We start from the raw sequence: 21,655 nt of genomic DNA on the forward strand, positions 1-21,655 counted from the left end.
AGAGGCCCGAAAGCGGGGAGACGTGCCAGGAACAGGGGCTGCCAGGGTGAGACTCGCGTTTGCTTGACCTTTGTTCATTCATTCATTCCTTCCTTCACTCATTCATTTAGCAGTTGTTCCTGAGACCAGCCCTGTGCCGAGCGTGGGACTGGGGGACCAGGCTGGGATTCTTCTGGCCTCACCTCGTCCACAGACCTGCTGGTGCCCTTGAGCCAGCCTTTTGGTCTCTCTAGGCCTTGGTGTCCTCACCTGCAAAATGGGGACAGTAGTACTCTCTGGGTGGCCGGGAGATCCCACGAGCCAGTGGCTGTGAAAGAACGTTAGTAAACCATACAATTCAGAACAAATGGTGATTATTTTCCCAATTGTAGATTATTTTCTCTTATCACTACTGTTTGTCTCCCAGCATCCATTTCTCTCAGCTCCTTACCAGGCCTAGTGAAATTAATTAGTGTTTACTTGTTACCGTTGATGGCTAATTTGTCCTCCTCCCTCCCACGTCCTTGGTTCCCTTGGTCCCTGCCCCTTCCCGTAATAACAATAACAATAACAGCACCTCCCGCACCATCTGCTCAGGAGCACGTTGACTCGTTTCATCCTCACATCAGCCTCCTGAAGTTGGTACAGGTGTCATCCCCATTTTACAGATGAGGAAACCGAGGCTCAGCGCTGGATTTAAACCCGGACCCTGGCTCCAGGGTCTGTGCTCTGAACCGTGGTGCCCACGGCATCTCAGCTTTGCCTGCATTCTTGCCTCAGTGAAGAAAATGTGGCCGCACTGGGCCGGTCAGCTGGAGCAGGAGGTCGGGTGCTGGTCTCCTTGCTCACCTTGCTCGCGCTCACCTCTTCTGACCCCCTCCTGCTCCTCTGTCCTGCTGGGCTTGTTCCTGCCTCCTGCCTCTGAGCCTTTGCACTTACAGGATCCCCTGCATGGAGGGCTCTCCCTGCAGGTCTTTGCACGGTTCAGCTCAGCCGTCACCTCCTCAGAGAGGTCACCCCTGACCGACCAAGTGTCCTCAGAACCCAGCTGCTCTTGTCTGAGTGCCCCCCACATGCCGGCCCCCCCTTCTCCTGGCTGTGGGCGGGGCTGCCACCCCGGCCTTCCATGAGGCTCCTGGATTTGGGTCCTGGAGCTCAGATGTCCTTGGAGTTGTCCAGTGGGAGCTTCAGTCTCTGAACTTAGAGGCCAGAGAAAACTGAGTGGGATGAATCACCCAAATCTGGGCTCAGCGCACCTGCATTCACTCACACACTCACTCATTCACTCAACACTCACGTCTTAGGAATCTTTCTTCTGCCCACATGCTCCATGCGGAATAAATGCTTCTCCAGTGAAGGAGTGAATGTCCGCCCTTACCTCTCCCCAGCCTTTCCTGTCTCTTCCGGCATCCTCCCCGGGGAGACCCTGGACCCTCCCTGGACGTTTGATGTCATGATCAAGCAGAGGGCCGTGTGGTGGCTGTTGGGACGCCCCAAGCCAGATCCGCAGCAGCCTCTGGAGGAGCTTGTGCTGTGTGTGGGGACTCAGCTCCCCTAGGGTCGTCTCGTGCATCTTCTGAGCATTCGCAGCTGCCCCTCGGTGCCCAGAATGCAGCCCGACGTGCACTAAGCCCTCAATCAGTCTTTTTTTTTTTAATTTTATTTTTTTAATTGCAGTGTAGTTGATTTACAGTGTTGTGCCAATCTCTGCTGTGTAGCAAAGTGACTCAGTAATACACGTGTAGACATTCTTTTTCATATTCTTTTCCACTATGGTTTATCCCAGGATATTGAATATTGTTCCCCGGGCTGTACAGTAGGACCTTGTTGTTTGTCCGACCTATATAATAGTTTACGTCTGCTAACCCCGGACTCCTGGTGCCTCCTTCTCCCTGCCCCTCCCCCTTGGCAACCACACGTCTGTTCTCTACGTCTGTGAGTCTGTTTCTGTTTTGTAGATGGGTTCTTTTGTGCCATATTTTAGAGTCCACGTATATGTGATGTCATGTGGTATTTGTCTTTCTCTTTCTGACTTACTTCACTTAGTGCGATAATTTCTAGTTGTATCTGTGTTGCTGCAAATGGCATGATTTCATTCTTTTTTATGGCTGAATAGTATTCCATTGTATACATCTACCACATCTTCTTTATCCATTCATCCGTCGATGGACACTGAGGCTGCTCCCATGTCCTGGCTATTGTAAATAGTGCTGCTTTGAACATAGGGGTGCATGTATCTTTTTGAATTATAGCTTTGTCCGGGTATATGCCCAGGAGTGGGATTTCTGGGTCATATGATAATTCTATTTTTAATTTTCTGAGGACACTCTTCCCTGTTTTCCATAGTGGTTGCCCTCAGTCATTCTTTACTACGTGGATGAACGAATTCTTCACTCCATTTCCCTCACTTAGGGGCCCCTTTCTGTGTTTGGTGCTTCCTCAGGCTTTTTGAATCAGAAGGGAAAATGATAAGGATGGTGACAGTAACTGCTGGTATTTACCGAGCACTTGCTACATGCTGGCCGTGGTTCTCGATGTTTCATGTGTGTGAATTCATCCAGTTGCCCCAGTCCTGTGAGGCAGGTATCAGTGCCCCCACTTACATGAGGAAGCAGACGCGCTGAGCCAGCCACCTGCCCAAGGTCACAGGGCTCCGACGTAGGGGGTTGGGATGTAAACCCAGCAGGGCCCCAAAGCCTGTTTTCTTGAATCAGTTGTTACAGACAGGAATCTGTTTTGCTGAAGAGGGGACAGAAGGCCTGGGAAGCTGCCCCGTGGCACTTGCCTCTGCAGACCGGACGAGTGTCAGGCTGTGTGTGGGTCCTGAGCCCTTAGAGTGAGCTGGCCTTAGAAGCCGGGTGGGGGGTGCGGGTACGTCAGAGCTGGGGGAGATGGGGAGCCCAGCTCATAGGGCCATGGGGCAGGGGTCTTCCTTTCAGCCCCCGATGGTGCCTCCCTTGTATCCCCAGAGGGGCCAGTGAGCTGCGTGGCCTGAGTTGCGTGTCCCTGGTGCCCGGTGCTCCCTTGTGCCCTGAAGGACCGTCTGTCTGAAGCCTCTGTCCGTCACCCTCAGGTCAGGGCGCAGCAGCCCCCGGGTCTGCCTCTGAATGAGAAGCCCTTAAATCCATTCCCAGCCCTCGCTTCTGAATTGCTTGTGCAGTTTTTACAGTTGCTTGGGGAACTGTAAGTCTGTGTTGCCTGACTCCTGTGTATTTAAATTCTCAGCCGTAATGTTATATTAACTCATTTTTTGCAGTTTCCTGGGAGGCCGTGTGTACATTGCTGGGCGGTGGGGGAGTGGGAACGGCTGTGCACGTGCACAAACACAGCTGTGAGTGTGCCTGGTCCTGGGGGCTGACCAGGGGCGGGTGGGGGGCACCTCCAGTGAGCCCCCATGAGAGATGTTTCCTGCCAGCCAGGTGCTTACAGCCCAGAGTCCTCCCCAAAGCTGCAGGTGCCGCCGTGTGGCTGGTGAACTCAGGATCCCGGTTACGGGTGGCTGCTGAGGCCGTGGGTCACGCGTCCATCATTCTTTATGTCCACGTGGGTCCGTCCCTTCATCCATCCCCAGGCACGTGCTGGGCACCTGTTGTGCACCCAGGCTGGAGACACGGCAGGCACACAGCTGACCGTTCTGTCTTCCACGAGGTGGTGTGCTGGGGTGATGGATGCTGACCTGACAGACGGATGGTGCCGGGGACTGGGATGGCCTTGAGAGGAAAGGAAGGCCGGGTGGGGGGGTGGGAGTAGGGTCTGCAGTTGGGGGAAATCAGCTGCGGGGCTGGAGAAAAAGGCAGAGACCCGAAGGAGGTCGGGAACCAGCCAAGTGGCTCTGAGGTGGTCATGGTAGCAGTAGCTGACGTCTGACTGAGGCCCCGCTCTGCATGTGTTAACTCATCCAACCTGCACAACAAGGCCAGGGGGGTCATTGTGCCCATTTTGCAGATGGTGCCCAACAAGGCTGGCATCAAACATAGGCCTTCTGGCTCCATCATCTGTGTTCTCACTGCTCTATTCCAGTAGGACTGCTGTCTAGGAAAAAAGGCATTTCAAATGGGTGGAACGGTACATGCAAAGGCCCAGGGGCCAGAACGTGGGTGCTGAGTTTGAGAAACAGAAGGCCAGTGTGGCTGGAGGAGAGTGACTGGGGGTGAGAGTGGGAGAGGGAAGGGTGGAGAAGTTGAAGGGGTTGCTCTGAGGAAGTGGGAGCTCACAGTGCTCCCTTGTCTTATTCCTGAGTCAAGGCAGCAGTTGGGAGGGGGATGGTAAACCGGAGAGGGCAGAACCTGGCGGTAGGGCAGGATCCAGGGGTTCCTGTGGGGCAGGGTGAGCAGGAGGGAAACTGCGGGGAGGAACAGGGCTGGGAGAGCCCAGGGGCTGGGGTGGGAGGGAGAGGGAGGCTTCCCAGTTGGGGGAGCCCAGTCACTTAGCCACACTGCAGCCCAGCTGTGGGGATCAGAAAGCCAGGACTTCTCAGGGACTTCCCTGGTGGTCCAGTGGTTAAGACTTTGCCTTCCAATGCAGGGGGTGTGGGTTGGATCCCTGGTCAGGGAGCTAAGATCCCACATGCCTCTTGGCCAAAAACCAAAACATAAAACAGAAGCAATATTGTAACAAATTCAATAAAGACAAAAAAAAAAAAAAAAAAAAAGCCAGGACTTCTCAGCTGGTTCCCTTGCCTGCACTCCGGAACATAGGCCTCTGACTGGTGTGAGGAAGGGGCTCAGAGCTCAGCCCTGATGCTTTCTTTAGTTGTCTACTCCCTGCCTCAGTTTCTTCATCCAGAAAATGGAAATCCTGATACTCATGAAAATTAGAAATAATGGTTGTAATATTCTGGCACTTCTTATTGACCACCTGCTGTCTCATTCAGTTCTCTGTGCTCAGATAGTGGCCCCGTGTTTTGTGTGTGAGTCTGTTTCTTTTTGTTGTTATAGTCAGCAGTTTGTTTATCTTTTAGATTCTACATATAAGTGATATCACACCGTATTTGTCTTTCTCTGACTTATTTCACTAAGCATAATACCCTCCAAGTCCATCCATGTTGTTGCAAATGGCAAAATTTCATTCTTTTTTATGGCTGAATAATATTCCATTGTGTGTGTGTGTGTGTGTGTGTGTGTGTGTGTGTGTGTGTGTGTACGTGTACCACATCTTCTTTATCTGCTCATCTGTCAGTGGACACTTAGGTTGCATCCTTATCTTGGCTATTAGGGATAATGCTTCTATGAACATCGGGATGCATGAAGTTTCCCCATTTTATGGGGAGGAAACTGAAGGTCAGAAAAGGAAGTGACTTGCTCAGAGCCCCTCTGGGTCCTAATGCGGCCAGTCGCAAAGGGCTATGGAGTAGGGAGAAGAGAGAGACACCTGGAATTAGGCCCCTGTCCCCGTCCACACATACATAGTGAGACCCGCATGGCCTTCTATGTCTGCCCAGGCAGGAGCAGTCTGGGGTAACTCAAGCTTGGAGCACTGGCAGGTGGGCCCAGCCCTCAGGTCTCCCTGCCTGTGGGGCACAAGGGCAAGATCAGAGGAACACCCATGCTGGTCTTCATTCACGCTGTGCTTGCTGCCTGGAATGCCCTTCCAATCCCCCAGACACATCTTCACTCTTTAAGTCTCGGCTCAGGCCAGCACCTCCTCCAGGAAGCCTTCTCTGATTTTATCCTCAAAGATCACACACCAGCTTGGTGCCCCCATAGCCTTGTGCTCACGTCACTCACCGTGGACCTTGTTGGTACTATGATCTGTCCTCTTCAGCCAGCCTGGGGGCTCCTTGCTTGTGGGGCTGTCCCCCAGCCCCCCTGCACCCCCAGTGTCCCTCACAGGGCAGGGCATGGAGCTGATGTCCGTGAATGCCTGTAGAACAGAGCTGGGTGGACCTCAGGACAGGGGAATGGCAGGGGCCTAAACCTTGTTGGGCAAGTGCCACCCCTGGCTGCCTTCATGGCCCCGGGCCCCAGCTGGCCGCACAGCGGCAGGCCTGGAGGTGGCTGATGCCCCTCTCTTGGGACAACTTCTGAACAGCAGGCCCTGGCGACACCCGACATAGCAGTGCCCTCCCAAGCCCTGGGCTCTCACAGAGTGAAGCTGGTCACCTGCAGCTTGGTGGCTCTGCCTGGAGTCCTTCCTCACCGGAGGCCCCGATGAAGGCTTGGCCAAGCAGCGCTGGGGGCCACTGGGCAGAGGGCCCCATGCTGCCCCCTTCAGTAGGCCTGAGCCCACTCTCTGGAATCATCCCCAAATACCAGCCTCTGTTTTTCCTCTTCATGGGGAAGGCTCTTCTCTCCTCCCTGCCATCCCCCCTTCTTCCTGGATGGATCTGCCATTCCGCTGTGCCACACTGCCCCCTCCTCCTCCCCTCCTTCCCCTCATAGGCCAAGGGAAGTGGAGGGTGTTATTGTATATTTTAGCCGATTGTTCCCCGTACGCCCCAGTCTCTTTGGGGTGGGGCTGGGGGGATGGGGGAGTAAGTAAATTATATATTGAACTCCTAACTGGAGCTGAGGCCTTGTGGTTTCCATGGCAACCGGGCTGGAAATAGCTCGGCGTGACATCAGCACGGTACAGGTATAGCCGGATCCAGCCGTTCCCCAAACAAGCTGGCAAGGGGAGCAAGGGATGTGCAGCTAATTAGCATATGCAAATAAGGCCTGGTGAGCAGGGTGGGGCCTGGGATGTCCCAGCAGGGCCTGTGGCCATGGCCCGGGCCTCTGGCAGGTAAGTGGGCTGGGGGTGGTGGTGGGGTCAGGGCCCAAGCCTTGCCTGGCACATGCCCTGTGCTGCGGCTGGTAGGGGCCTCCAGTGTGGGGCCCAGGCTGCCCGGGCCTGTCTGCCCCATGGGGCTCTGGGAGGGTGGCCAGTGGGGCTGCCAGGGGCTGGGCGGGCATGCATGGCACGGAGCCCGGATGGTTCCCTGCCCGGGCTCCAGTGGGATCTGGCTCCTCTTGGCTTATGGGTGTCTTTGAAGCCAGATACTTAATTGGGGCCTGTTGGCTTGCTGCCATTTTTCTCTTCAGGTCTGTGAGGGAGGGGTCACCCTGCACCCACCTTGGCTCCCCCCTCCTCCTCCAGGCCGTGGGAAAGGCCCACAGACTGCCCCCCAGGTGCTCCACGGCTGCACCCAACACCCCCTTTCCTGCCTAGAACCCAGCAGCGAGGAGAGAGCAGAGCCTTCGTTTGTGGCTTCACACTACCCACGGGTCTCTTGGCCTCTCTGAGCCTCAGTTTCCACCTCAGTGAAATGGGGGTATTGTTTCCCTGCCCACCTACCTCGCAGGGTGGTGAGAGGCTAACGAGGTGACACTGGGGAAGGGCCCGGGTGAGCTTAATGGGCCTGGACACACTCGGAGGGGGAGGAGATTTTCTGTCATCTCAGTTTACATCGAAGCTCTGTCACTCACCGGCACTGCCCTCCCTCCCCCAACACACACACACACACACACACACACACACACACACACACACACACACACACACACACACACACACACACACACTTTCTGGTGAGACTTGAGAACTTGCAGTAAATTTCTGGGCGAGGTGAAATACTGCCACCTTCATTGTGGTGATTTCCACACGAGGGCTCTTGGCTGAACTGCAGACATTCGAGCTGGGCGTGCTCTGTGGCTAAATGAGGTAATTTATTCATTTCAGCAAATGCTGAGGGTGTGCCGAGTGTGTGAGGGCGGGTAGGGAAGGCAGGGGGTGAGTCAGGTCGGGCCAGGCGGGAGGCATGCTCAGTGGGCTGAGGAGGCAAACAGACAGTGTCACCAGTGCACCCTGGGACTGGGGGGTCTGGGAAGGTTGTTGAGGGCGTGGGGCCTTCGATGCCTTAAGGCCGAGTCAGAGTCCCCTTGGCACGGAAGGCAGGGGGAGGACACTCCAGGGAGAGGAGCGGGTGGGCACAGAGGCTCAGTGATGGGAAAGGACACCCGGCATTATGGGGGAAGGGCAGTCCTTGACTGTGACTGGAGGAAAGTGATGGAGACACCACCAGAAAGTTCAGGTGCCAGCCCCAGAGGGTTGGAAGCCAAGGAGCTGGGATGCGGTGCCGGAGGCAGTGGGAGCCGTCCATGGCACTTGAGCAGGGGACTGACGTGGTCAGATCCCGATTTCAGAAAGAAAAGATGGGCTGAAGCAGGCCGGGTGTGAGGTGGACATAGTCATGGATGGTTCCAGGCCCTTGGGAGCCCTGTAGCCAAGAGTTGCTCTTTCTATGGATGGAGGACCAGGAAAGATGACCTGCCCTTGGGCCTCAGTTTCCTCATCTGACCCGTGGGGGCAGTGAGTACTAGGCTGTGGAGCCTGTGTTAGCACAATAGGTGTGAGCATTTGTTCTCCTGGGCCCCAGGCTCAGTGGGGAGCAATGGGAGGAAGAAGCCACTGCCCCAGATATTTTGGAGGGAGGGGACAGCAGAGATGGGCAGCGGTGCCGATTTCTTGCTGGGACTGAGGTGTTTACCGGTTGTGTGCTGGCCTTGGCACAGGGGCGGCTTTGTGTATTTGGAAGGAGGGAATCCTGCCTGGGCTGTCCCGGAGGCTCCTGGCAGCCCGTGAGGAGGGATCCCAGCTAAGGGGGTCCCTGTACTCATCACCTCTCCCTTTTCCTCCACAAACCTCATTTCCCCTCGGCTCATAGTTTCGGCGCCCCCGCTGGGTGTCAGGGCTGGACAGGGCCCTGGGCACCTGTGATGGCCAGATATGGCCCTGCCCTTGAAGGGCTCACCAGCGGAGCTAGAGATGTACAGACGAATAACTACCCCGCCCAGGGAATCGGTGCAGGGGTGCGGGCAGCACCAAGGGCCAGAAGAGGCCAGCACCCAGCCCTGGGCTCAAGAGAGGCTTCCTGGAGAAGGGGACGTTTGGGCATCTTGAGGGAAGAGTTGACCAGGCAGGAAGAGACACCATTCTAGGCAGAGGGCACAGCCGTGGCAAAGGCACCGAGCGGGGAGCAGGTGTGGTTTGGCTGGGCCAGGGCACAGGTGGGGAGCCTCTTACTGCCTCACCCTTCCAAGCACCTCTGATCCTCCTGGCGCCAGCAGGTTAATCTGTGGGTCAGTCTGTGTTTACTGAGTGGCTGCAGGGTCCCCCAGCTGGGAGACGGCCCTGGGAGTGGGTGAAATGCAGGCCCTGTGAGTCCAGAGGTCTGAGCTGAGGTGAGACCCCCACACTCGTGTACTTCTGGATGTCACATTTTCACAGGGTCAGCATTTGGGAGCTTCCTTGGGGCATCTCCTCCTCACCCCAGAAGCCTGCATGTCACTTTGCAGCCTGTGTTCTGTTTGTGCTCGGTGACCATTCTGGCATGCGGATGTGGCCTTGGGCACTCCCATCCCAGAACCTGCCCAGGTGCCTGGTAGTTGGATAAATGATAAAGCCTGAGCCCCTCTCTTTATGCGACCTCTTGTCTTCATGTTCTTGCTTGCATGGTTCTCTCAGCCTGGACACCCTTCCTCTCTCCTCTGCCTATAGACGCCTCTGGTGTGAGCTGAAGATTGTGTCAGGGGGGCTGGGAGGTGGGTTCTAGCCCAGGTTGGACCGTGATGGGGGTCTCATCCTGCCATTTCCAGCCATGCAGTCTCTCCCTCCCTCACTGGGTCGGTGCCTGGACGGGTAGGCGCTGGGTGGCCAGACCCCCCCTGCCCTCTGCCCTCCTTGTTGACTTGGCAACTCTCTCCTCTAGCTGCTGGTGTGGTACCCTCTGCAGCTTTCTAGAATTGTCACTTATTTGCTCATTGATTCAACAAGCATTCACTGGGGGCTTGTGCGGTGCCAGGCTCTACCCTGGGCTTGGATGTACAGAGGGAATAAGAGGGGTGCGGGCAGGAGCCCCCACTCTCACCCAGGGGAGGCAGGACACCCTGGGGGCAGGCCTGCTCCAGCCTGAGAAGTGCAGGCTGCCCGGCCTGGGAAACAGCTGGGCCAGGTGCAGGCGCCTGTCTGGCTGCCTGCCTGCCTGGCCGCCCGCCCGCCCACCCACCCCGGGAGGCATCGCTGCCTGGGATTTGCGCTCCTCCGAGGGCCTGCGTCGGGCCGTGGGGAAATCATTTTCTGACAACGGTCATCAATTTTGCTGAGAGCCCGTCGGCGCTCCAGCAGCCTGTCCCCGGCAGCGGCAGCTGGTCCGTGTCAAGCCCCTCCGTGTCCTGATGACAGAAACGATTCACATTAGGCGTCTGCCCCAGAGCACACATCCAGAAGAGATGGGTTCCGGCCAGCTTCACACGCGCGCCGAATCACCTCCAAGTCTGTCCTTAGGTCCTTGGGTTAGTGGAGATGTCTCCCCCCATGTTGGGGTGGCCCTGGGAGCCCTTGGTGGGACCAGTCCCCAGCAGGAGCCTGGGGCCCCTAGGAGTAGAGCACCCCTGCTGCTCCGTATCCGCCGTGTTGCAGACACTTCTAGGTACAGCTTTGAGCACAACAGACAGAGCCCCTGCTGTTGCCTGGGAGGGTGACATTTTAGCTGAGAGGTGAAGGCCAGGAAGGAGACTGCCATGCAAAGATCTTGGGGAAGAGCCTTTCAGGAAGAGGGAACAGCACGTGGAAAGGCCCTGAGGTGAGACTAAGCTTGCTGTGTTTACAGAACAGAATTCTGTTTAGGCTGCTGTGAATCTCAGGTGCCCAGGAATTACCCAGGGTTAGAGCCAGGGTTCTTTTCTTCTTTTTTAAACAAATTTATTTATTTATTTATTTATTTATTTATTTTATTTTTAGCTGCATTGGGTCTTTGTTGCTGTGTGCGAGCTTTCTCTAGTTGTGGTGAGTGGGGGGCTACTCTTCGTTGCAGTGTGTGGGCTTCTCATTGCTGTGGCTTCTCTTGTTGTGGAGCTCGGGTTCTAGGTGCATGGGCTTCAGTAGTTGTGGCACGTGGGCTCAATAGTTGTGGCTCGAGGGCTCTAGAGCACAGGCTTAGTAGTTGTGGTGCACGGGCTTAGTTGCTTCGCAGCATGTGGGATCTTCCCGGACCAGGGATCAAACCCGTGTCCCCTGCATTGGCAGGCAGATTCTTAACCACTGCGCCCCCAGGGAAGAAGCCCAGAGCCAAGGTGCTAACTGAGCCCTGGAGGTGTCCCGAGGCAGCAAGAAGAATTTTGGCAGGTGATTGAGGAAACCCCTGGAGGAGGTGGTGTTGAGCTGAGCCATGAAGGGCGGCAGGAGTTTGCCCAGTGGAGTTGGATTCGAGGACGGGCCTTCCAGGAGGCGGGAGCACCATGAGTGAGGCCTAGACAGTGGGAAGGACAGTGCCTGCTGGGCAGGGCTCTGTTTGCAGCTGTGCGCTCCTCTCCGACGTGAGGAGAGAATGCTACATGGAACTGGGTGATGGCAGGCCACCTCGGGCTCGCAGAAGCCTTTGGTAAGCTCACCTGGTCGACCACACACCATCGGCCCCAAGGGGCTCAGCAGCATTGGGGCTGAAGTCCAGCCAGGGAGTCCGCCCACATTCCAGCAGCCACCTCCACCCATCACAGGCCTACCAAGTGCCAGGCACTGAAGATGCGCTGGACACCGCCCACAGGTGGGCATTGTCACCTGCACTCCAGGTGGGGAAGCTGAGGCCCAGAGAAGCTCAGAGGCTTGTCCAGGAGCCACATGTGCTGGCGTGAGCCAGGAAGGGGAGCCTGACCTGGGAAGTTTTCAAGCACCTGGTTTTCCTGAACATTCCTGGACAGGGACTGATGACCCACCCCTGACACCTGTCCCCAAATCCAGCTGTCCTCTGGGCACCTTTCCCCTGAGCTATGTGGACGTGTGCTCGGAGGCCTGGGCGTTGGGATGTGGGGCAGGGGCATGGGGAGGTTGGAGGCCGGGAGCTGGGCACCCCATGCCCTCACCTGCTGCTCAGACACGGGGAGGGCAAGGAGACACTCTATGTGCTTACCGGGATCTGCGACCTCCTGGCTTCTCATGGCCGGGGTGACCATTTACATGTTGCGGATGAAGAGCCCGAGGCTGAGAGCAGGAACGGGAGGAGAGGGGCTTCACAGTAACGATGGCTGAGCCAGGGCAGCCATGGAGTCTGCCCCCGTGGGGTACAGTGGGGGATGGTAATAGGGATGGTGGTGGCCATGAACATGTGCCGTCATTCTTGGGCTTTGGTCTTGACACTTGTTCTGCCAGGGCAAGGAGAGAGGATTCCAGAATTGAAGGTCTGCCAACCCCTGGTTCCCTACACCCACCTTTATAGCTCCCTTCATGGTTTCTTCTAAGGCCTGGGGCCCCACCTGGCCAGCAGGAAACAGCCAGGGGTAGAGACCTTGACTCTTTAAGCCCAGTCACTTGCTCACTCATTCATTCTCAATGGGCACCTCCTACGCATCTGAGAGTCTCTGTTTTCTCTATGGCCCCGTCCCTGGTATAGTACCAGCCATAGAGTGCATACCCTGTAAAATACTGCCCATCTCTACAAGTGATTTCAAAATCATAGGAAAGTCTTTCCCTAACCTTCAATGTCTTCCTCTCATGTCTGTACCAGTTGGCAGAAATTTTTACCATTAATGATTCTTTCCTTTGGCATAACTATTGCCCTGTCCAAGTTCCTCTTCTAAAAATGCAAACTCTTAGAATCTCAGTATGCTCTTCAGGGAGGAGACCCTTTCTACTCCCAGTTTCTGGGTAACCCATGTGGCCAGGAGACTAACACTGCCTTGAATGTACAGGGCTGTGGCTCAGGGGGTTACAAGAGAAACAAGGAAAAGAGGCAGAAGTCAGGAGGACAAATGGCAGGTGCCTGGGGTTACATCTTCTTGCCCTTACCTGACACCACAGCCCTGGGCTGAAGGTGTTTTTGTTCCTGTTTTGCAGGGGAGGAGGCCGAGGCCCCCTGTGGGCCCCTCAGCTGGACTCGGGTCTTTGTGGCTCCCCTCCATGCTCTTTACAAGTGCACCTCCATCCTGCCCAAGATGTGGCTGTGGGGCACTGGCAGGGCACCACGGGCAGCTCCTCTAGGCTCGGAGCTGCCTAAGGAGGGCCCAGTCCTCGTAGCCTTTTGAAAGGCAGACACTCCAGAATCCGATTTGAGCCTTGCAACCACCCTCTGAGGCAGAAATGCTCCCATTTCTCTGATGAGGAAATAGGCACGGAGAGGCCAGGGGCCTCACGCATGGCCTTCCAGCGAGGGGGTGTGAGAGCCAGAGCACCCATTCTTCCAAAACACCACCCAGTGCCTCCCCCGACGCCCTGCATGGTGGGGGAGGGTCTCAGGGCTGGTCTTGGTGCTGGGAGATGAAACACTCAGACAGCCCCCTTCTGTCTCCCTGACCACAAGTCCAGTTGCTGGCCCTGCGGGGCTTCCGGCTTGGCGCTGGCTGCGGGTGGGGGAGCCGGCGTGCAGGTTCTGGGGCAGCAGCGAGCCCGCCCACCTCCTCCTCGGCTCCCACACTTCCCGCACTCATGTGTCCACCTTCCCGAGGGGAACGGTCCATGGACACCGCTCTGGCTGGCCCTTGGTCAGCTGTGCAGCTGCTAATTGGTCCACCCTCCAGGCTGTATTTTCTCAAATATTGATGAGCCACTGTCAACCAAGATGTAGCCAGAAGCTGAGCTAAACTCAAGACAGATCGGGTCTCCACCTCATCAATCTGCCCGTGGCCACTCTGCTGGGGAGGAGAGGGCGGGCATGTGGGCCGGGCTGTGGGGGGTTCTGGGCTCTCGGTGTGGTCTTCTTAAACCACAAATCTACCTGTTGGGGCTGATTCATTGCTCCCTGTCCAGGAATTTGCAGGGTGGCCAGGACCTGGCAATCTTCCATTCTCAGGCCTGGCTGCCCATTGCCTGAGAGGTGAAATCCAAACTGCTCACCTCAGCCCCCAGGCCCTGCCCCTCCACACTCCATTGTCACCCAGTTCCCCATCGTCATGTTCCAGCTACACAGGCCACCAGCCACTTCCTCCCACAGGCCACACTCCTTCCCCTCCAGGGCCTTGCCTGTGCTGTTCACTCTGCCTAGAATGTTCTCTTCATGCTCTGTCCCCTCCTCTCTGCTAACGCCCTGTTGTTAAGGTCCGGCTGGAGCACCACTTCCTCAGAGCTCCCACCCACACCAGGCTGGATCCTGCTACTGTCAGTGGTCTCATGGCACCACTTACCTCTCCAGCTGAACCCTCCACACAGCTGGAATCAATGAATTATTTATGAGAAGCTCTGCTACTCTCTTGTCTTCCCCCACTGGAACATCAGCTCTGTGACCCCAGGACCACATTTGTCTTGTTTTCCAGTGTATCCCCAGTACCTGGTATGTAGTAGGCCCTCAGCAAATGTTTGATGAATGAATATCAGGTGACTGCCATTGCCCTAATTAAAAAATTTGTTTCCCACTGCCACTAGGATGAGGTCCACACTCCTCAGTGTGGCATTTGAGGCATCTCGGGTCCAACTGAAACAGTTCTCTCTGCCTGGAGTTTTCTCCTTGTCTGTGCCCTTCTTGGCAGACTCCTATGCATTCTTCAAAACCTCAAAAGGTAGTACTTTTTCTATGAAGCCTTCCTGGCTGCTCCAGGCAGAGTTGGTTGTTGTGCCTTTTGATTACAGCAAAGGCTGGGCATCAGGTCCTACGCAGCGCACTGGGGAGACAGGGCTGGGAGGGATGGAGATTAGGATCAGTGAGGAGTTAGCCCTATGGACCGCAACCTCAGAGCACCCGGATGGTGATGGTGGTGATAAGAGCCAGGCACTGTTCCAAGCAATTGTCTTATGTTTTTCTTATTTCCTCTTCATCACCACACTGTGAGGCGCCAGTATTACCCCATTTTACAGATGAGGACAAGGCTCAGAGAGGTGACGGAACTTGCAGCTAATTCGTGAAAAGTTGGACTTGACCTCAAAGCTGCATTCCTTGTCACTTGCTGCTGTGCTTCCACTGAGGGGAGAGTGAAGGGCTGTAAGAATGTAGAGGAGCCTTCTCCTCCCATGTCTGTGGGCCAGGGATGGGGTCACACAGAAGATTTCACAGAAGAAAACTGTCTAAGGTGAGACTAGAAGGAAGAACAGGCATTTTTCCCGGCAAAGAGGGTACCAGAGGGCACTGCTGGCACTGGGAGCTGTGTGGGCAAGGGTATGGGGTCGGGGGCTAGGGTTAGGGGTGTGCAGGAGGCGTAGGGGTGGGAACTCCTGAATGTGGGGAGGCTTGGTAGCCTGGGGGCCGCAGGGGCAGGGAGAAGGGGAATGATAAGGAAGGAGGCTGGGGAAGTGGGCTGGCCAGGGCGGGAGGCCCAGGACAGGGGTGCTTGCAGAGGGCCTGGGTGATGGATCGGAGCTCCTGGTATGTGGTCTGTTGCTGTGGTCCTGGCATGTGGCCACTGTGGGCTCTGGTTTCTGGCAGCTTCCAGGCTCCACAGTCCTTTATTTCTGCGCGTTCAGTCTCCACCCTGTTCCCTCCAGGCTGACAGGGGGCCCTGGGGATAGTTTGCTGTCTGTACATCCTTGGGGGAGAACAGGAGAAGGAGCCCAGTGACTGTCGCGCAGCATTTTCTGGGTCCCTCTTTACCTGTCCTCTCATTTGCATAATGGGCGTGTACTATCTGCTCCCCCCAGCCCAGCCTTGGGCCACCTCTCTGAGGCCCAAGGTCCGTGCTTCTGACATGGCTCCCACGCCAGTAGCCTGGGCCAGCTGGCCTCTCTGGTGTGTCCCGTCAGTCCTCTACACCAGGCTGTGGGCACCCGCGTCCACCCTGGGTACATGGTGGGCAGTCCCAGCCCATTTCATCCTCACCTCGGCCCAGCAAGGCAGGTGTTACCACCCCATTTTCACCGAGCTGGAAACTGAGGCTCAGAGAGGTTAAATAACAGTGTGTGATCACCCAGCCAGTGAGGTGGAGCCAGGATTTGGACGTAGGTCTAACTGGCTTCATGGTCCGGCTGCTTCGCCAGCAGCCCTGCCCAGGGGAGCCCTCTCCCAGCCCCGCCTCATATCTGCTCCCCCAAATCCAACCATCCTTCAAGGCCCTGTGTGGAAGGACCAGACTCAGTTCTGGCCTGTGGCTGAGGTTCAGGGTTCTTCCCTCCGTTCTCTCCATTCATTCCCGGACGCTGTGTCCCCGCCTTCCACCTCAGGCACCCTTCTGGGCACTGGGGATCCTACACAGAGGTCAAAGCCCAGACGCTGTGGTTAGCTTTCATGGCTTCGCCCTTACCTTCGCTTTGGGACCTCCAATAAATCCTCCTTCTGAACCTGTTTCTTCATCTGTGAAATTGGGGTGACATCAGCGCCCACCCCTGGGTTATTGGTCGGATTGAGTCTCTGTGTGTAAAGTGCTAAGAACAGTACCTGGCACAGAGCAGGCCCTCTGTCCATGTTACATGTTGCTATCTCCAATCCCAGTTTTCATGAGCCCCCTCCTCCAGGAAGCATCCCTAGATCCTCCAGGTTGGTGAGCATCTCCCTCCTTTGAGCTCTGGCTCACTCACTTCATGTCCCAGTGGTGAGGTCTGAGGGTCAGGTGGGTCCCCTGCCTGACCGTAGGCACCTTGGGGGCTGGGGCTGCCCGCACCGTAGCCCCCTCACCCCACCCCAGCTACCAGACCAGGGCTCTGCACATAATAGACACTTAATACATGTTTATGGAATTGAATTAACGATAAAATGAGATAATGGCCTGGAAGGAGCTTGAGCTGTTAGGAGGGAATACACAGCGTAAAAACTAGGCATATTTTTTTAAGCAGATTCATCTGGTCTTAACTCATTCTAATAGCCTGCGCCCCTATTGGCCAAGGCCATTATAATAATATACGGCCAGGGCCGTGGAGCCGGGAGAGAGCAGTGCCTCAAAGTTTGCCTTCCGAAGGATATCACAGCAGGCTGCCTCCCAGCTCTGGGAGCTGGAGCCCAGGGAGGCTGAGGGACTTGCCTGGAGGCACACAGTTGAGGAGGGGAGAATGAGAGGAGACTGAGGCTCAGAGAGGTCTTGAGGCTTACTCTAAGATGCACATCCAAAGAGGATGAGCTGGCACAGGAGGCCAGGTGTTCCTCTGGGGTAGTTGCATTCTATTGTGTTTGATGCTTAGTGCCGGGACTGGAGCTACCAGATGCTCATCCCAGGGGGCTCTTCACCCCTGTGAACCATCATCCTTACAATTAGGATGTCAAGTTTAGTGCTTCCTTATGTATAAACCCGAGAGGAGGAGAGATGAAGCTGGTATCAGTCATTCACACCTTAGTCTGAATTCATATCCTGATGAGGGCTGAGATCTGAGGGGGATCTGTGGGCTGTTGGAAGGGAGAAATGGTCTGACTCAGGTTAGGTGGGGCAGTGGGACCCAGAGCAGTGGCTCTGAAGTCACCCTTCTGAGCTGTCCACTGCCTTAGGTCTGGATACAGGAGGCAGGCCAGGATCAGAGAAGTTGGCTTGATTACGGAAGGAGAAGCTTGGGGTGGTGACCAGGCAGGGAGTGAGGATGGCCATGATTTGACAATTCTGTGGCACTGGTCAGATGCAAGTCGTAGCTACTGTGGTGGGTGTCCTGTCCAACCGTCCTCCCTCAGCTCATCTCAGGAGCTGCCCTCTGCTGTCAACAGAGTCCCACTGTTGCCACCAAATGGCTTGGGTTGGCACCCAGTCCTGCCTGTCCCTTATCCTCAGCCTTGGACAAGTGTTGCTCTCTAAGCCTCCATTTCCTGGTCTGTGAAATGGCCACAATGGCTTCATCCCAGTGGCGTTGTGGACTCAGTAGGTGGAGGCACCTAGTACAGCCCAAGGTGTGGGTGAAGCCCTGTCAGTGCCATTTCCCTAATTCTCCCACTAGCCTACGAGGACCCCAGCGCCTGGGGGTGGGGGGATGGGGGGGGTACTTTTAATGCATGGGGCTCCACGGGTCACAAAAGAGGCTCACTGACTGCCTGTTGATTAAGGGGGCAAGGAAGTTTCTCTCAGCTGGAGGTTTCCCCAGTTTGGAGGTTCCCAGGAGGGACTGTATAAGCCTGGGGTCCCCTCCAGATCCCCCCCGCCGTTGCTTCCCACCTGCCTCCTAGCTGGCAGACAAGGTCCTCAGCTGCCGGCCCAGCCTGGCAGGGCGGCTGCCGCTTTAATCAGCCATCGCACCACTTTCCTTGGAAGGAGAAATTGCAGGTGGCAACTCGTAATTTCCCAGGCTTCTCCCTTTCATTAATTTCTCCCTGCAAAATGGAGGCTTTCTGCTGAGCCGGGGAATTGGCAGCCGTGCGCAGCATCTCCTGGCCGGCCGCGCTGTCTGCTCAGGGCGGGGGGTGGCTGTGGGGGCTGCAGCCGCCACCGTGCTCACACTGTTTGCCGTGCCCCCTCTCAGAGGCCAGAGGTTTGCTCCGTGTTCAGATTGGCTTGCCGAGCCCCACTAGGTCTGGGACATTGCTTGGTTCGCCCTACACTTGCTGCTCCATCACCAGTGGGGAAGGGAGGTGGGGGCGGGGACCTGCCAGGGTCAGCCTTCTGTGGACCGTGAGGGGACAGAGGTCCCTGAGCGCCCAGGGGCACCCCTGCTCCTGCGTTTGGTTCCTGAAGGGATGAGTGTGGGGCGGCCAGGGCCTCGAGCATCCCTCCTGAGAGGCTTTTCCTGCCTGCCAGCATTTGAGTGCCTCTGAGGGGCAGGCCCCACGTGGGGATGGATGTGGGGAGGTAGATGAAGGGCAGGCACCATCTGGTCCTCAGAGAGCTCCCCACCATAGGGAGGCAGACGACACACCAGCGATGACACCTGGTCAAGGGTCACTGTCAGACCAAAGGGATGGAGTCTAGAGAATGGGGAGGCCAGGGTCTGGAAAGATGGATGGTAGGGGGGACGGGACAGAGATTCCCCAGTTCTGGAATAGCATAGGCTGAGGAACTGGACTTCATCCATCCATTCAGCCCATAGATGTCAGTCCAACAGCTGCTGGGGAAATAATGACGTGGACTGAAGGGCAAGCCAGGTGTCCATCCCAGGCAAGGCGTTTGGTCTCCCCTGGGAGCTGGGAGAGGCTTGGTCTGATGCACAGTATAGAGAGACTGATGGGGCGGCCAGTGGAGAGTGTCTGGGAGGGGGACATAGGAAGACCAGGAAGAATGCTGTGGGTTGAGGGGATGGGGTGCCCCAGGTAGATGACAGTGCCATTTCTTGAGAAGGAGGCAGGAGATACAGGAGGAGGGAGGAGGGGTGTGGTCCTCATCAAGAGGAAGGGGTCAGCCACTACCTAGTATGAATTAGGCAATTGGCCCAGCTCATTAACTAAATCTCACCCACAGCCTTAGGGTCCAGGAGACAGCGCTGGAGGAGCGGGACTGACATTTCCTCCAGCTGTGTTTTAGGACCCAGAGGGTGTACAGTAAATGTCCTGCTCTCCCTTCCCACTGGGTGACCGGGAGAGGGTTTTATTGTGTGCCCAGAGTTCCCCAGGGGCTGTGCATCTTCTGTAGGTCTCTGAGCTTACTTCCTTGGTTTGGAAAGGGCACAAGCATGGAGACAGAGCCTAGGGCGTGGGACTGCTGGTAGAAGCGAGGACCAGGTAAGCTGGAGACTCTGGGGACTCAGTCTGGAAGAGGGTCCAGTGCCTGCCCCCACTGTATAGGATGTGGCTGTCAGCTTCCCCGGGGAGACTGACACCTGGTTCATGTCCCACCGAGACCACCCTGAAGTGAGGGTGTGGTCCCCAATGGAGACCATGTGCCTCAGTTTGGAGGAGTGGACACTGAGCCGCCCCAGCCTGCAGCTGCTCGCCCCCCACGGGGCAAGTCATCCAAGTCCTGTGCCTCAGTTTCCCCAGTTATGAAAGGAGATGCTTCTGTCCACCTCACAGCATTGCTATGAGACTGAAACGTTCATCCGAGTACCTACCTGGTGCAGGCCTGGCCCGCAGCCGGCCCGAGCTGTGATGTGCTGATTACAATAGATACAGACTGATCTGTAGCCATCGCTCTCCCCCAGGGCTTGCCGTGGGGCCAGGGAGGATCTCAGAGGGCATCGTGGATGTAAAGGCAACAGGCTTTGTGAGCCAAGGGGACGGTGAGAAGGGAAGGCTCAGGGGAGCAGTGTGGGGCAGTGCTGTCTAGGTAGGCAACCAGGACCCAGGATGAGATGTGACCCCAACCCCTGCTGTCCCCAAGTCCAGGGCTCTCTCCCTGCTGAGCTCCTGAGCCAGTCACCCCAGCACCCACCTGGAAGCCTGGTCCCACGTGCACCTGCCCAGCCTCCCCACTTTCTGGAGTCACCACTGCGTTGGGCTCTACCTACCTCTCCCCCGGTCTGTTCTGGTTACGGAATTTCTGGGCGGGAATCTGGCACGGCTTTGATCTTTTCCAAGGGAGGGAGGAATGGGCAGCTGAGGCCGGCGGGAGCTGACTGTATATTTTCTCCCGTAATGGGGTATTAAGTAGACAACCCAGATGGGGATCTCGGGCAGGAGGGGGTGGGTGCAGCCTGCTTTGTATCAGCCTGAAATATGGCCCCATCTCTGCCAAACCTCAAAGGACACTACCTTGGGGCTGGCTGGGAACCAGCTTTGATGTTCTAGCGGCAGGGGGCTGGGCAGATCTTCCCTGGCACGGGGGCGGGGGGGGGGGGCTGGGGCCTTGGTCCTAGCTGGACTAGAATGTGGCTCCTGAGGGAGAGGGGCCCCCTCCTCACTTTCTTCTCCCTTCCTTCCCACCCCCTCTGCTTCCCTTTTCCTTCCCCCCTTCTCCCTCACCCCTTTTCCCTTCTCTTTCCTCTCCCTCCCCCTTTCCTTTCCCTCCCCTTCCTCGTCCTCCCTTTGGTCAGAGCCAGTACAGACTGTGCACACCTCCCATCCACAGGCCAACTCCTGGCCTCCATGAGGGTCCCCTAAGTGAATGTGCAGAAAGGGCACAGGCCACGGGGACCAGCCAGGGTGCGCGTCCTGCTTCCTCCCTCACCAGGAGGCCGTTAGAGGGGAGAAGGTGGTTAAAGGTGTGGACTGGGGCCAGACAGCCTCTTATCAGGCAAGTTACCAAAATTCTCTGTGCATCCAGGTCCTGGTCTGGAAAACGGGGACACAGTAATAGCTGCCTAAGGGGTTGTGGTGAAAGTGACACGAGTAAAAATACAAGGTGCCTGGGTCTCTGCCGTGTGTTTGCTGTAAGTCACGGTTTCCCTATGACTGAGGGGAGGGGCTGGACCTCTCTGAGCCTCAGTTTCCTCCTCTGTACAATGGTGTGAATAACACACTCCCCACCCACCCCCTCATAGGATGGGGTGGTGAGGATGAAAAGGACCATGTGTTAGAGAACTAGCACATGGCAGTTTCCGAACCCCAGTGTTTCAGCACCTCCTGCTGTGTGCAGGGCTGGAGGCTGGGGTTGAGTCAGGCGGGGCCCCAGCCCTGGAGGAGCACCCAGTGAAGAAGTCATCCCAGAGCTGCCTGGCAGGAGGGGGCTATGTGCTCTGCAGGTTGAGGATGGTGGGGAGGTGCCCTGGGAGAGCCTGTCTGGGCCAGGGCCACCAGTAGTGCCAGTTTCTTTCCTTTTTCCTTTCCTTCTTTTTCCCACCTTCACCCCCGAAGTGAGACATCCAGGAATCCCACTAATGACAGACCAGGGAACAGAGGGCTGGCGCCTGGCTCTGCCTCTCATTGACTGGTGACCTTGGTAAAGCATCCTCTCCTCGCCTTGGTTTCTTCATCTGTAAAAGGGGGGTTGTTGGGGGCTGGCTGGTGGGGTGCGGGCTCCTTGAGGATAGAGATTGGTCTCCTGAGCTCCACCTGCCCCAGGGCTGG

At 56.6% G+C, this 21,655-nt stretch overlaps 1 protein-coding gene across 5 annotated transcripts in view; it reads left to right on the plus strand.

Moving 5' to 3' along the window:
* Positions 1 to 21,655, plus strand: part of TCF20 (transcription factor 20) — a 190,311-nt gene that overhangs the window by 39,933 nt on the left and 128,723 nt on the right. The window contains exon 1 of one of the 5 annotated variants that reach the window (XM_057741086.1): positions 6,672 to 6,702. The exons of 3 other annotated variants lie outside the window; for them this stretch is intronic. The gene's annotated coding sequence lies outside the window, so the exon portion shown is untranslated. Of the gene's footprint in view, positions 1 to 6,671; positions 6,703 to 21,655 lie in introns of those variants that run through there. One more of the 5 variants, XM_057741084.1, reaches the window with a different exon arrangement.

Source organism: Hippopotamus amphibius, chromosome 7 (assembly GCF_030028045.1).
Source record: "Hippopotamus amphibius kiboko isolate mHipAmp2 chromosome 7, mHipAmp2.hap2, whole genome shotgun sequence".
In the NCBI taxonomy this organism is placed as follows: Eukaryota; Metazoa; Chordata; class Mammalia; order Artiodactyla; family Hippopotamidae; genus Hippopotamus; species Hippopotamus amphibius.